Raw genomic sequence first — 12,113 nt, 5'->3', positions numbered from 1 at the left:
ACTCATTAATCAACGGTCGAGTCACAGGTGTGATGGCTTCCCCACAAACTGCCAGCAGACTGTGAAAGTCACATCCAACACAGTGAACTGTCATCTAGGCAGGCCTGAAAACACTTCTTTTACACTTCCAAATGAAACTGCGGCGATACGTACATAAATATGAATCTGATGCAACCAGAACTCTATAGCAGGCTGCAGTGTGATAGCAACTCTTTTTCCCCTCTTCTTCAACTGCTTTGGGAAAAAAAGAAAAGCTTATATTCTTTGTGCTGAATAAAAGTTTTGGTAAAATCTCCAAAAGTAATGCAAAATTAATGCTGTCTGAATAGTCTATACCATCCTATGTTCCTATGTGCATTTGTAATGTGATAAGATTTTCAGTAGTATTACAATGCTTCAAGAACTGCTCTAGAATATTAATTTATTTGAACATAAATCAATGTCCATCAAGGTGTGCATCTGCCTCACACAACTTCACCTTGATGCATAAGAGCAGGGAGATCGATCCCATATTTGTGGTTTACTTGTAGAGCTTTCACGTTTCTTAATGGCAGGTTAGATTTGTAAGCGTCCCAGTGAGGGGAGCTCATTTGTTCTTTTAGATCTGATAGCCCTGTTGGCGTTGCTATATCCACGGCTCGTGTCAAAAGCTGCATTTTAAATGACCACTTTGCATTTTCAGTGTTATGGAAACTCCTCTGCAAAATCTACTTTTTTTATTATGATCATTGACCTGTGGTGTGGGTGTCAAACTAGAAAAAAAAAGAACCCTTTTGTGGCTGCATCTGCATAGTATCAATGCCTTATATATTTGAGTATTTAAGGTACACTTTGAGTTACTGTATCAATATTTGGTGCTGTATTCTATGAGTTCAGTTCTGTTACCAGGGTTGGCCTGTGAAAGCACACCTTCATTGCCCTATTGTTTCAGCCTCTGGGGACGATAACAGACAGTATAGGAATATTATAGAGAAAGAGGGCAGTAAGGGTTTACAAAAAGAAAGGACCAGGCTAAGTGGAAGTTGTGGTTTTGTTTGATTTGTTTGTTTAAAATAAAACATAAAGCACAATAAATTACAGTGATCCATGCAATATAATAGACATAAACAGGACTTAAGAATATGGTAAACCCAAAAGTGCATGCAGTATGTAAAGTGCACTGATGACTTGATTAGTGCTCCTATATCCTTCTTCATAGACTTTTTTTTTTTTTTTTGCAAACCCCACAGTGCCTCCTGCTGGAATAGGTGCTTTACAACTGAGGACTTTTTTTGAGACTCCCTAATGCTCCCTGATTTACATTAATTCAAACACCTAAATGGCATTAAACAGATAATAACAAAACATAGCATAATTAACTCCCTTCAGGTAATTACATGGACAATTTAACAACAAACAGCAGGCATATTTACATTGTGAGCATGCCTGTATTCTACACCGCTTGCAGTTTCAGTATTTGACAATTTCAATTTCAAATATCCCAAGTATTTTCTAAATATTTGTTTGTAATTGCACTTGTACACTGTAAGTTTATATGATTTTTTTGGGTGCAGTTAACGAGAGAATAATATTTAGTCTTGTTCTCATTTTCTTTTTTTCCCCTTTTGTGCCTGTACTGGTTTAGTGATTTCTTGGCTCTTTTTTTTTTTTTTTAACTTTTTAATGATACAGTTATTCCATTAAATGAATATGCTGTCATTCTGAGAAAGCTGGCATTATCTTATAATGCCATCCAACAGTGAGGAAGGTAAGTGACACAAGGTGTGCATAATTACATAATAATAATAATAATAATAATAATAATATCTTTATTTTTATATAGCGCCTTTCATAGTGGACCACCATCGCAAAGTGCTTTACAGAGGTAGGCTGTGAACTGTGCATTATATGCAGAGTCACTTACAATAGGACATTGATTTAACATCTCATCCGCAGGATGGAGAACAAGGAGGTTAAGTGACTTGCTCAGGGTCTCACAGTGGGTCAGTCAGTGGCAGAGGTGGGATTTGAACTGGTGACCTTTTGGTTACAAGCCCTGGACTTTAAAAAGTTAGAAAACCTACAATGGAGACATTCAGTATTATTTTAATGTGGTGATCAGGCGACTAGACATTGTCCCAACATAATAGCCTTCATGCTAAACTGTCTGAGCAATTCAATTACTGTTTTATTTATTTATTTATTTATTTATTTATTTATTTATTTATTGTATTATTATGTTATTATTATTGGGTCTAAGTTTTAATGCTATTCTTAGTGACAGACATCAATATTAGTTGCTGCAGCACAATACAAAACTAGTGTTTAATTTAAGAGTGAAGAATGTTTGATTTGATTGATGTGATGTTTTTCAGATAAAGGTTTAAGTAGTGTGATTTAAACATTATGACATCATTTCAGTACTACACCCAAAAAGTTAACTTTAAGAAAGAAAAAAAAACAAAAAACATTAATTCCATATCATACAGGAGGCTGTGTGGTCCAGTGGTTAAAGAAAAGGGCTTGTAACGAAGAGGTACCCGGTTCAAATCCCACCTCAGCCACTGACTTATTGTGTGACCCTGAGCAAGTCACTTAACCTCCTTGTGCTCCGTCTGTCGGGTGAGATGTAATTGTAAGTGACTCTGCAGTTGATGCATAGTTCACACACCCTAGTCTCTGTAAGTCGCCTTGGATAAAGGCATCTGTTAAATAAACTAATAATAATATCACACTCTTTTTTCTATTTATAGTATATTTGTATCTTTTTTTATTCTATATTTAATTATATGATTTTTGTGGTTCCCTTATTTTATTTTATTTACTTATAGGAGAGGATACAGTTGGACCAATACAAATAAGACACTGACAACATATTTCTTGTTGAAATATACATCAATTACTACATTTATTTTTAGTATTACAGTGCAGTATATGTTGTGTTTGAGTGTTTAAAGTTATGGAGCACTTTAAGGTTGTGGGAGTTTAAAATGTATAGTTACTAATGGTAATATTCCTAAGGTCAAACTGGCCAACCTTTGTCTTTAACCATGCTAACCTTGAGTTGTCTGTTTTAAGAAACTCAGGAAAACACAACAGTCTTTTCAAGTCATCTAAACTGTTACGCATCTAAAAACTGACACAATTTAAATTATTGAAATAGGGCGTACCCTGTCAATACTCTCTACTTAAATCCACATTCACTTCTTGAGGTGTTTTTTTTTAATAACCTTTGTGAATATATACATGGCAACAGTATTTAGAGCTGTTACTGTTAGTATCAGGTAATTAGATCCTATAGTCTCAAAGTGATGGATACATAAACCAAACCACGTGTCCATTGATTTCCATCCATTCGGGGGCTGTTGTAAACTATAAAACTCAAAGTTGGTGAAGAATGAAGGTTGTTGGCCATGGCTGATAAAGAACGTCTGTCATCATGTCTGCCCTCCATATGCCCTCCTGAATATTAGTTCATAAAGCCAAAGTAATTAGTGTCTCATCTTTCACTACTGGACAGGAAGAGAAGAAATTAATAGTGACCCAGCCATTCTGTAGATGCCTTCGGCTGCCATCCAAGGAGGTGAACTTCCTATTAAGAGGCGAGGGTTCGCAAGGGCGAGGGGTGGTGGCACCGGAGGGACTGGATAAATATTGAAGGAAACAGTTGCGACATTGCCCACATTAGTCAGTCAAGGGCAAAATTATTGTTAATGCGATCCTTGCACAGTGACCCAGCGTAAAAAGCTTACTGGAGTGTGTCCAGAGATAATGGGCTAAATGGCGTAAAGGAATCGAAATATGCTTTTGTTTTATCGGTTTTGCACCAGTGAGATGGATGTTGATGGTTTTGCCTCACCAGATGCAAGAAAATAGGACCCCATATCCCACCTTCCCCATTCCCATTTTATTTTTTATTTTTTTTAAGTCATTAAGCCGTTTGTCAGATCATCTTGAGTCATGGTTTTAGTCCATTACAGGTGAACCTCTACGTTGGTTCTATAACTAATGGTGATTCCAGGAAAGACACTGCTGTAATGCTTTTGAAACTGAGGTAATGGAGATGGTTATTGAAACAGTGGCCACGGTTTGTCTGTTTGCCATGGCTTTCAGAAATGGAGCCAAAAGCTGGAAGTGCTCTCTACTTAACAGTGTGCATAAACCTATTTAAATATCTATATCTGCCCAGTTTCCAGAGGACTGCTCCCAATTGTTTTTTGTTAAAAGGCAAAAGTTTAAGCTTGCTTTGGATCTTGAACACTCAAATTTGTTACCCCTGATGTGGTTGTAAAGGCTTGCTACATTGCTTACAGATTACATTGTTAGTTCCTCATATCCGTAATTCTTTATAAGATTCTGATTACTACTACAAATCCAGCATCTAGAATAGTGGAGTTAACTTTTAACCAAGACCATTAAAGACAAGGCTTAACTTTTAGAAAATCCATTAATTGTATGTACTAAAGGCACATGCATTTTTGCATACTCTAATATCTGTACTAATGTAAGCATTACCGAACGGGTATTTAGCTCCTAAAGACCCGAAGCCTGAATAAATATATCAAAGCTGCACACAGAGTCTGTGACGCAGTCATGGCCCACCCCCGAGGGCATAAAATGACAGCACTCGCAGACCTCAGTGCCATTTTTCCTTTCAAGAAATGACCTCAGGAGGAGCTTATTGGGTAAATATTTGTTGCTTATGCTAATTATTGTGTTTTACGTAATTTGTGAGAGAGTTTATTTATGCTGAATAGTTTTTTAAAGTTTTTTTTATTAATTACACGTATATTGTACACTACAGCCTGTTGTTTGTTACGTCCTACTGCGGCCTTGTGCCCCGCATGAAGCCGGCGCCTTGAGTCGGCCCTTCCCAGGGATTAAGCAACGTAAATCGGCTGACTTTGTGCTCTCTCCCCAGGCTGCAGAATTATTTTATTCTTGTTTTGGCTTCAGCCAAAATTACCAGATGGTTTGTACAATTAAAGTAATTGTTATTACTGTATTTTGTATGAGAGAAATATTTCCTTTTCTCATTGTATTTTTCTGTAATTTCAGAGACCAAGCACAGGATTGTCTGCAATGCGTGCTGCGACACACATGTAGTGAGAGCAGCTGGACCAAGCGCCTGTGTCGGTTGTGGTTACTTGCAATCCCTCCCACAGCATCTTGATGCCGTTTTGGTGACAGCTCTGCATCACCATTACAAGGGCTGTTAGTTCATTTTAACAAGCAGGCTTCCCTCAGTCTCGGGTGAGTGCTGACAGTGGTTTTCCCAGTGCTACCCGTGGTAACTGTGAACCAGTGGACTCTTACCGTATCGGTACACAGGTCACTGATCCACTCCGTTGCCGCGTGCCGGTACCGTACCGTTCCGACCCAGCATTAAAGTCACCGAACCAGTACTAAATCGACCCGGTTCCGACGTTTACATATCTGGTCCGGTACCAAGCTGGTCTTGTTCGGGTCTTGAACCGACCAGTGGCTGTCATTTAAGCAGACTGAGGCAACACCTGTGAAATGTTACTGTACACTGCATTGCTACTTGCACAATGCCTGGGTTTTATCCCTGCGAGACATGCAAGACCAGATGTTCTTCCTGCCTGCGGCCAGAGCACGGAAAGGAAACACTGGTCAACTGCAGTTTCTGCGAGTTTTGTGCACATTTCTCCAAGCACACGCTGGAGAAACGCCTACAGCTCTACAGAGCACTCCTATTTGCTGAGGTCCCTCTCTGACAGTCACAGGCCCTCACCACAACAGCTGGATGAGCTGTGCCTGGTTAATAAGAACCTGCTCCATCTGTCAAAACTGAACGGGCAGGCTGTAGGTAGAATCTTCGCTGCGCTGGTAGCTGCACGCAGGTAGCTTAGGCTTATCCAGGCACATGTGCCTGACGGGGACAAAGCACTGCTTTTGGATGCCTGGCCTCATTGAGATTCAAAAGCATCAGATTACTCAATTATTTGGACGATTGGCTCATTTGTACCCAGTCTCCAGCACAGGCAGACACCCACACAGAACTTGTCACCAACCACCTTCAACGGTTGGGCCTTACGGTGAATCATGTGAAGAGCCAGCTCACGCCTTCTCAGAAAGCCTCCTATCTAGGAGTGTGCTTGGATTCCAGGTCTGTGCTGTCCACTCTGTTTAACGGCAGAGTGCAGAGAATAGCCACCTGTTTCTAGCTATTTTAGCTCAACAGAGGGCTCACGGTAGTGGAGTTCTAGAAGCTGGGCTTGATGGCAGCAGCTTCTCAGACCCTACCTTTGGGTCACCTGCGCATGCACCCTCTGCAGGCCTGGTTCAACAGCAGGGTTTTTCAACCTGTGTTGAACCGCGACCGCCTATTGACAGTGTCTCTCCAGTGCTGGGCAGTGTTACCAGATGGGAGGTCGTCACCGGGGACGCGTCCAGCCTGGGCTGGGGCTTTGTGTGGAACCCCCGCTTGGCAGGGTCCCCACATAAATGTTTTAGAGCTGCAGGAAGTTTACCTGGCCTTGCAGCATTTTTTTCAGAATGTTTGAGGGAGACATGTGCTTGTCCGTACAGACAACACAACAGTGGTGGCTTACATCTACCACTAGGGCGGCCTCGGGTCGACCAGTCTCCATTGCGTGGTCCGCGAGCTTTTGCTCTGAGCACTTCGAGAACCTCCTCTCACTGCGGGCAGTACATCTGCCTGGGGTGATAAACTGGGCGGCAGGCATCCTCTCAAGGAGGGTCCCAGCGCCTCAGAGGGGAGAGGTTCTGGAGAGCAGAGATAGATCTCTGCCTCCCAGGAATCAAGCCACTGTCCCCTCTGGTTCTCCATAATAGGATGCGGTGACCCTCTGGCGGTAGATGCCTTAGCACACCAGTGGCCAAGGCAACTGTTATATGCCTTACAACCACTCGCCTTGCTTCTTCTGTGTCTGGAGAAAATCAGGCAGGAACGGGCCAAGGAGGTTATTAGGAGGTAAATACCCGTTCGGTAATTGTCACATTTCTATTTCAGGGAACCAGGGTGATTATAATAACGTTACAAGCTATCATTATATCTTGCATCTCAAAATACCAAATACTTTCAAAACAGTAGGGAAACGGTTCCTTAAAATAAGAACTAGGGATAATGTGTCTTGTATTTTGCTTTATTTCAGGTAGAGATGGTTTAAATATAGACTGAATCTTAATCATGTTTTGCCGACAAACAAGTGTACAGCGATTATATTGTTTGTCTTGTTCTGCTAGTACTCATGCCATTTGTATGGCTCAGGAAGACAGCTACTGAATTACAGTATGCATTGCTGGGAATTAGATTCCCCTTTTGTGTGCAAATGATATCTGTTTACCATTCCTTTCAATTCCACTTTTGCTGAATCACATATATCTTTTAATGAAAGTTAGGTTTCCAATAGCTCTTGACAAACCTCAAACTGAAAGGATCAAGCCTGGCAACTTACTATTTAGCAAGATAATCTACTGTTTATTCTGCTCTCAAAGGAGCTTTAACATGCCACCTATTTTTGCCTCCTGTAATGTATTGTTTTGAAATGGGAAATGAATACTCTGCCCTGGAGTCTAAACTTTTATCCTGACAGCTTGAACAGTTTGTTGAGATTATATGCAATATGTAACTGTAAAGTTTATGTTGGCTGTATGCCACTTGAGATGTACTTAAGTTTTGTAGCAGTGTTTTTGGATCTTTGTTTGCTGAGCCAATTGGTGTGTGTTACATTGCGCAGGGCCTATGTACATTTATGATGATAATCATAACAATGAAGGTGTTAAGCAAATGCATAAGTGTAGCTTAAATTAAATTGTGAGTAATAATTAATATATTTATTTTTTACACTTCCTCCTTATGATTGTTTTGAGGTAGGGGCAAAGTCATCTGCAGCAGGGAATTCTAAAATGCACCACAGCTACTTGAACCCATTCCCTATTCTGCAGGCTTTGTGGGGGAACCAAAGGGACTGCAGCGTCTGTACATTTGATGCTGGCAAATGTTTTCCCTTTATTTATTTTTCTGTCTTGCACTTGCGCTGAATGTGTGGGAACTGGTAGGCATGGTCCTTTTTATATACAGAATGGATCAGCTTGTGTTTCTAAGGCTGTAAAGTATCCTATTGTCATGATGTCACTGCATCTCAAGAACTGTGACCTTTGTACCTGAGGGATTCATGGACGTCCATCGCCTTATTTTTACAGGCCAGATTGTCATTGTCCTCCCACTAGGGGGTATCCAAGCCTTTTGGTCAGGAATTCGAAGCACTTCTAGTTTGTGAAACAAAACTTTATTCTTTTTTGTTATTGTATATAGCGTGCGCCGCCAGATGTCGCAAAGACATCATTGGAAGAATGTTTTTAGGAAAAAAAGAATTTGGCACGTATGCAGGGGGATGTGAGAGCTGTGTGTGTGCGTGTCAGCGTCTGTGTGTGTGTATGTGTGTGTGTGTGAAAGGAGCAGAGGCCATAGCAGGTCGTTGAATTGTCCTTCAGATGTTTGATATTTATGTATAAGAATAGGCTGAAATGAAAGGATAACCACATATGTGACACAGACAATTCTACCGTTTTGAAAACCGACACAATCATCCGCCATCGAAGAAATCATGCATCACAGCCATATATGAGGTGCCGGTTATTTAAAAAAACAAACAAAAAAAAAACACAAAAATGGCTGAGATGTAACATGGAATTTCTGATTTGAAAGCACGAGAACAAAAAATAAATAAAAAGATGCTAATGATTTTTTAAATTATTTGTTTTACGTAGCTTAATAACACAATGAAATAAATACTGACCGTTTCTTTGTTTTCAGGCAAGCGACAATCCAAAGCTAAAAATATTCAGGTTCAATGACGATGATTCCCCTGAGTATTACAATCCCTACAAGGCACACTCCTTGAGGGATAAAGTTTACTCATAGTTGCCTTTGTACTGAAACAAGTGTGTTGCAGAAGACAATCTGTTTCACAAGTGAGGCTGTTCTTTTTATAGAAACAATACCATTCAAAGCCAGAATAACAGAGAAATACTTTGTCATGAGTGCGTAGAATCAGTTCTTAAATATAGGCTTCTAAGATCACATATGAGGAAAGACGAGTATGTTCTAACACACTCATATGATGCCAGGTGCAATAGTCTCATTAAGATCATATAAGCACTGACTACATTCTATATTGTTGCGTACAACAGTCGTCTGTTGAAACGCTATGTTCTCCTTAAAAGTTAATTATTCAATACACAACCTCATTTAAATGTAAATGCTCTAATTCAAGTAACCTTTTAGTATGCCACATTAAATATTGATGGCAAAACGTGGCCCTGTTTAGTTTTAGTACATATCTTATTGCTTTATGGTGTTAGCTAATTAATTGAAAGATTTTTTCTTTTCTTCAGATTATTACTTTGCAGTCTACTTTGTCATTGTTCAGTTATTGTTGTGTTGTTATGCATTAAAACAACAACATTATTTTAATAAACTGTGGGCTCTGTCAAGTGTTTGATGTATTTTGATGTATTGTTTTATTATTTAAGCACAGTTGTGATCCCGATCACTGGGCTGGTTGAGAAATCATTTCCCAAACAGCGGAAAATAAACCCAATTTTGAGATTTATTGTTGCAAAGGGATTTGTGAGCTGTATGTTGTCAGTTTAGTGAGGACAACTTGATTAATGTTCCTTGCATTTGAAGATTAGTTTTACATGCAGGGACTGGGTCCAAAATCTAGCAGCTTGAGCCTAGCTGTATAATTTTAAGATAACAATGTTAATATAAGCACCTGCAGTTTTAATAGTGACGGTTTGCCAGGTTGTATTGCAAAGTATACTAACAGCATTCCAAGACACCGACTGCGTGTGTAAAATATATCTTGGAAGACCCTTTAATTACGTTCTAATTACGTTGTTAAATATCGGTTTTCGATATTTCAGTGTTTAGCACCAAACCTTTTAAAAAATGGGTCTTCCAGACAAAACAATAATGTCACTTGGTGTTGTGTTGGTTCACAAAAGCAAATAACTGGGTTTCTTTATTAAGATCTGCAGTGTGGCTGTGTTGTACAAAATAATGTTATCTTCATAGAGACCACATTGGCTAATTATGTTTTTAATGTGTAGGGGTTTTAAAGAGGCACTCTGTCCCTCGTACTGCACTACTCACAATGAAAGCTTGCTGGTACCTTTCAGCTTTCAAAGCAAAGACAGAAGATGCTGAAAATGAGAAGTTTATTGTAGTTAGCAAAAAACGTGTAGACTGGGAAGTGTAGATGGGGGCCTATGAGGTCTGTAGATCCATACAACAGAAAGCATTTGCATTTATTACGCTGTCACCTAAATCCAAGTTTATACATGTTTTATTATTATTATTACGAGAAATTAAATTCTTCTTCTTTTTGAAAATATGTCATTATTACATATTTATTTAAAGTATCAATGCACTACAAACATGCCACTACCCAACTTTCAGTAATACCAAAAAAGAAACGTGTACAATTCTGTGACAAATGTTTTGACTAGTCTTTGTTAATGTCTTCAAGGTCCTTCCTACATTAGTAGGACGTTATATAGGATCACTAATCATGGGTTTACCTGGCAAGGCTGTTGTGTCACTGCTCAGCTTTTCTTTTTAAATATCAAATATCACGCTCTCTTCATTTTACGTAAGACCACACAGCATCATAACACATATTGTTATTGGGGACTGGGATAATGAAACATTTTCTTCAAGAGGACAGGCTTTCTTGATATACAGGAACAAACTGAATCCATTTCAATAAATTAGTAGGGATAAGAATCCCAATCCATCATTCTTTTCAAAGGTTCACATACATTGTAATGAAATGCAATAGTAGTTTTCTTCAATTGAAATCCAAATGAGACGGATTTTGGCTCGTAGCCTTGGAAGTCTCTTTAATAAGGTCTGCTGTCTCCTGTTCATGTGCAGACCTTGTAAAATGCTCCTTTTGTGTGATGCACAGAGACAATATAATGCCAGGGAAGATGAAGGTGTCAAAACACAAAGTTTGTAGAAATCGTGTCAGTGCCTCTCTGATTCAGCCTTTGAGGGCACTCTTCATTAACACTCTTGAATTGCAGAAATTATCTGGAGGTATAGCAGTTATTTAATATTTTCAATGTAATTCTTTGTTTATTTGTTTAATACTTTTGAAATGTATTTTCAGTGTTAATTATTTAGTAAATGAACAGTCTTGTTAGTCCGTAGATGATGGTACGTTGTGTATGAAGGCCACAGCAAGATCAAGCAAAGTTTTATTATATATATAAATATAAATATATATATATATATATATATATATATATATATATATATATATATATATATATATATAAAAATAAGTATTCACAAGTTCTGTGAACCAGCTTCAAAATATATAATGCTTATTTCACAAGAGGGCATTTTTTTAATTGGTATCAGGTCAGGGTTGAAGAACAGATTGAGTCTCTTTTCATACTATAAACTCACATTCATTTAATTATTCTATTACTTTCATCTTCACATTTACGTGGAAAGTCAACTGGCAGAACAAATGTCTTGACACCTTAAAGAAGATTTTTTTATTGTTTTTATTTCTAACTTTCTTCAGTGCTACCAGTTAATTTCAAGAACGATGGCAATTTCTGGAAGCATTACATGTACAGATATGTGTCCAATACTTACAGCAGTAACTTTTTTTTTTTATCAACTACTATTTAAAAAAAAAAAAAATAATACATAAATTAAAAGTTTACAAGTCGATCAAAGAAAAAAATGAAATGGTGTCATTTGTTGTTAGACTTTGATTCTGGTGACGGAAGTTTTATACATAAGGTTTTATAAAACCTTGTTTTGCCCATTTGACCCTAGAATGAGGAGTTTATAAAGATGTTTTTATATTTTCATCTGAATGCTGCAGCACATTGAAAAGCACACTACAATCTTTATAAGCCCTTTAATCACTCGAACCCCAAAGAGCTTCTCTAAAGGTTTTAAGCCTCAGAACTTCTTACAAATTAATATATTATAGCTGATTACCTAAAACAAGGTAGAAAAGGAAGGAGATCAATTAATTAAACCTAATTTCATTTAAACTGATGATTTTATGTGTGTGTGTAATATATATATATATATATATATATATATATATATA

At 38.2% G+C, this 12,113-nt stretch overlaps 1 protein-coding gene across 5 annotated transcripts in view; it reads left to right on the top strand.

Moving 5' to 3' along the window:
- LOC117403814 (uncharacterized protein KIAA0825-like) overlaps positions 1 to 12,113 on the top strand; it is a 109,908-nt gene that overhangs the window by 61,849 nt on the left and 35,946 nt on the right. The window lies entirely within an intron of this gene.

The sequence above is a fragment of the Acipenser ruthenus genome, chromosome 2, assembly GCF_902713425.1.
Source record: "Acipenser ruthenus chromosome 2, fAciRut3.2 maternal haplotype, whole genome shotgun sequence".
Lineage (NCBI taxonomy): Eukaryota > Metazoa > Chordata > Actinopteri > Acipenseriformes > Acipenseridae > Acipenser > Acipenser ruthenus.
The sequence above is the reverse complement of the archived record's forward strand: the minus strand, read 5'-3'. Positions and strand labels throughout refer to the sequence as shown.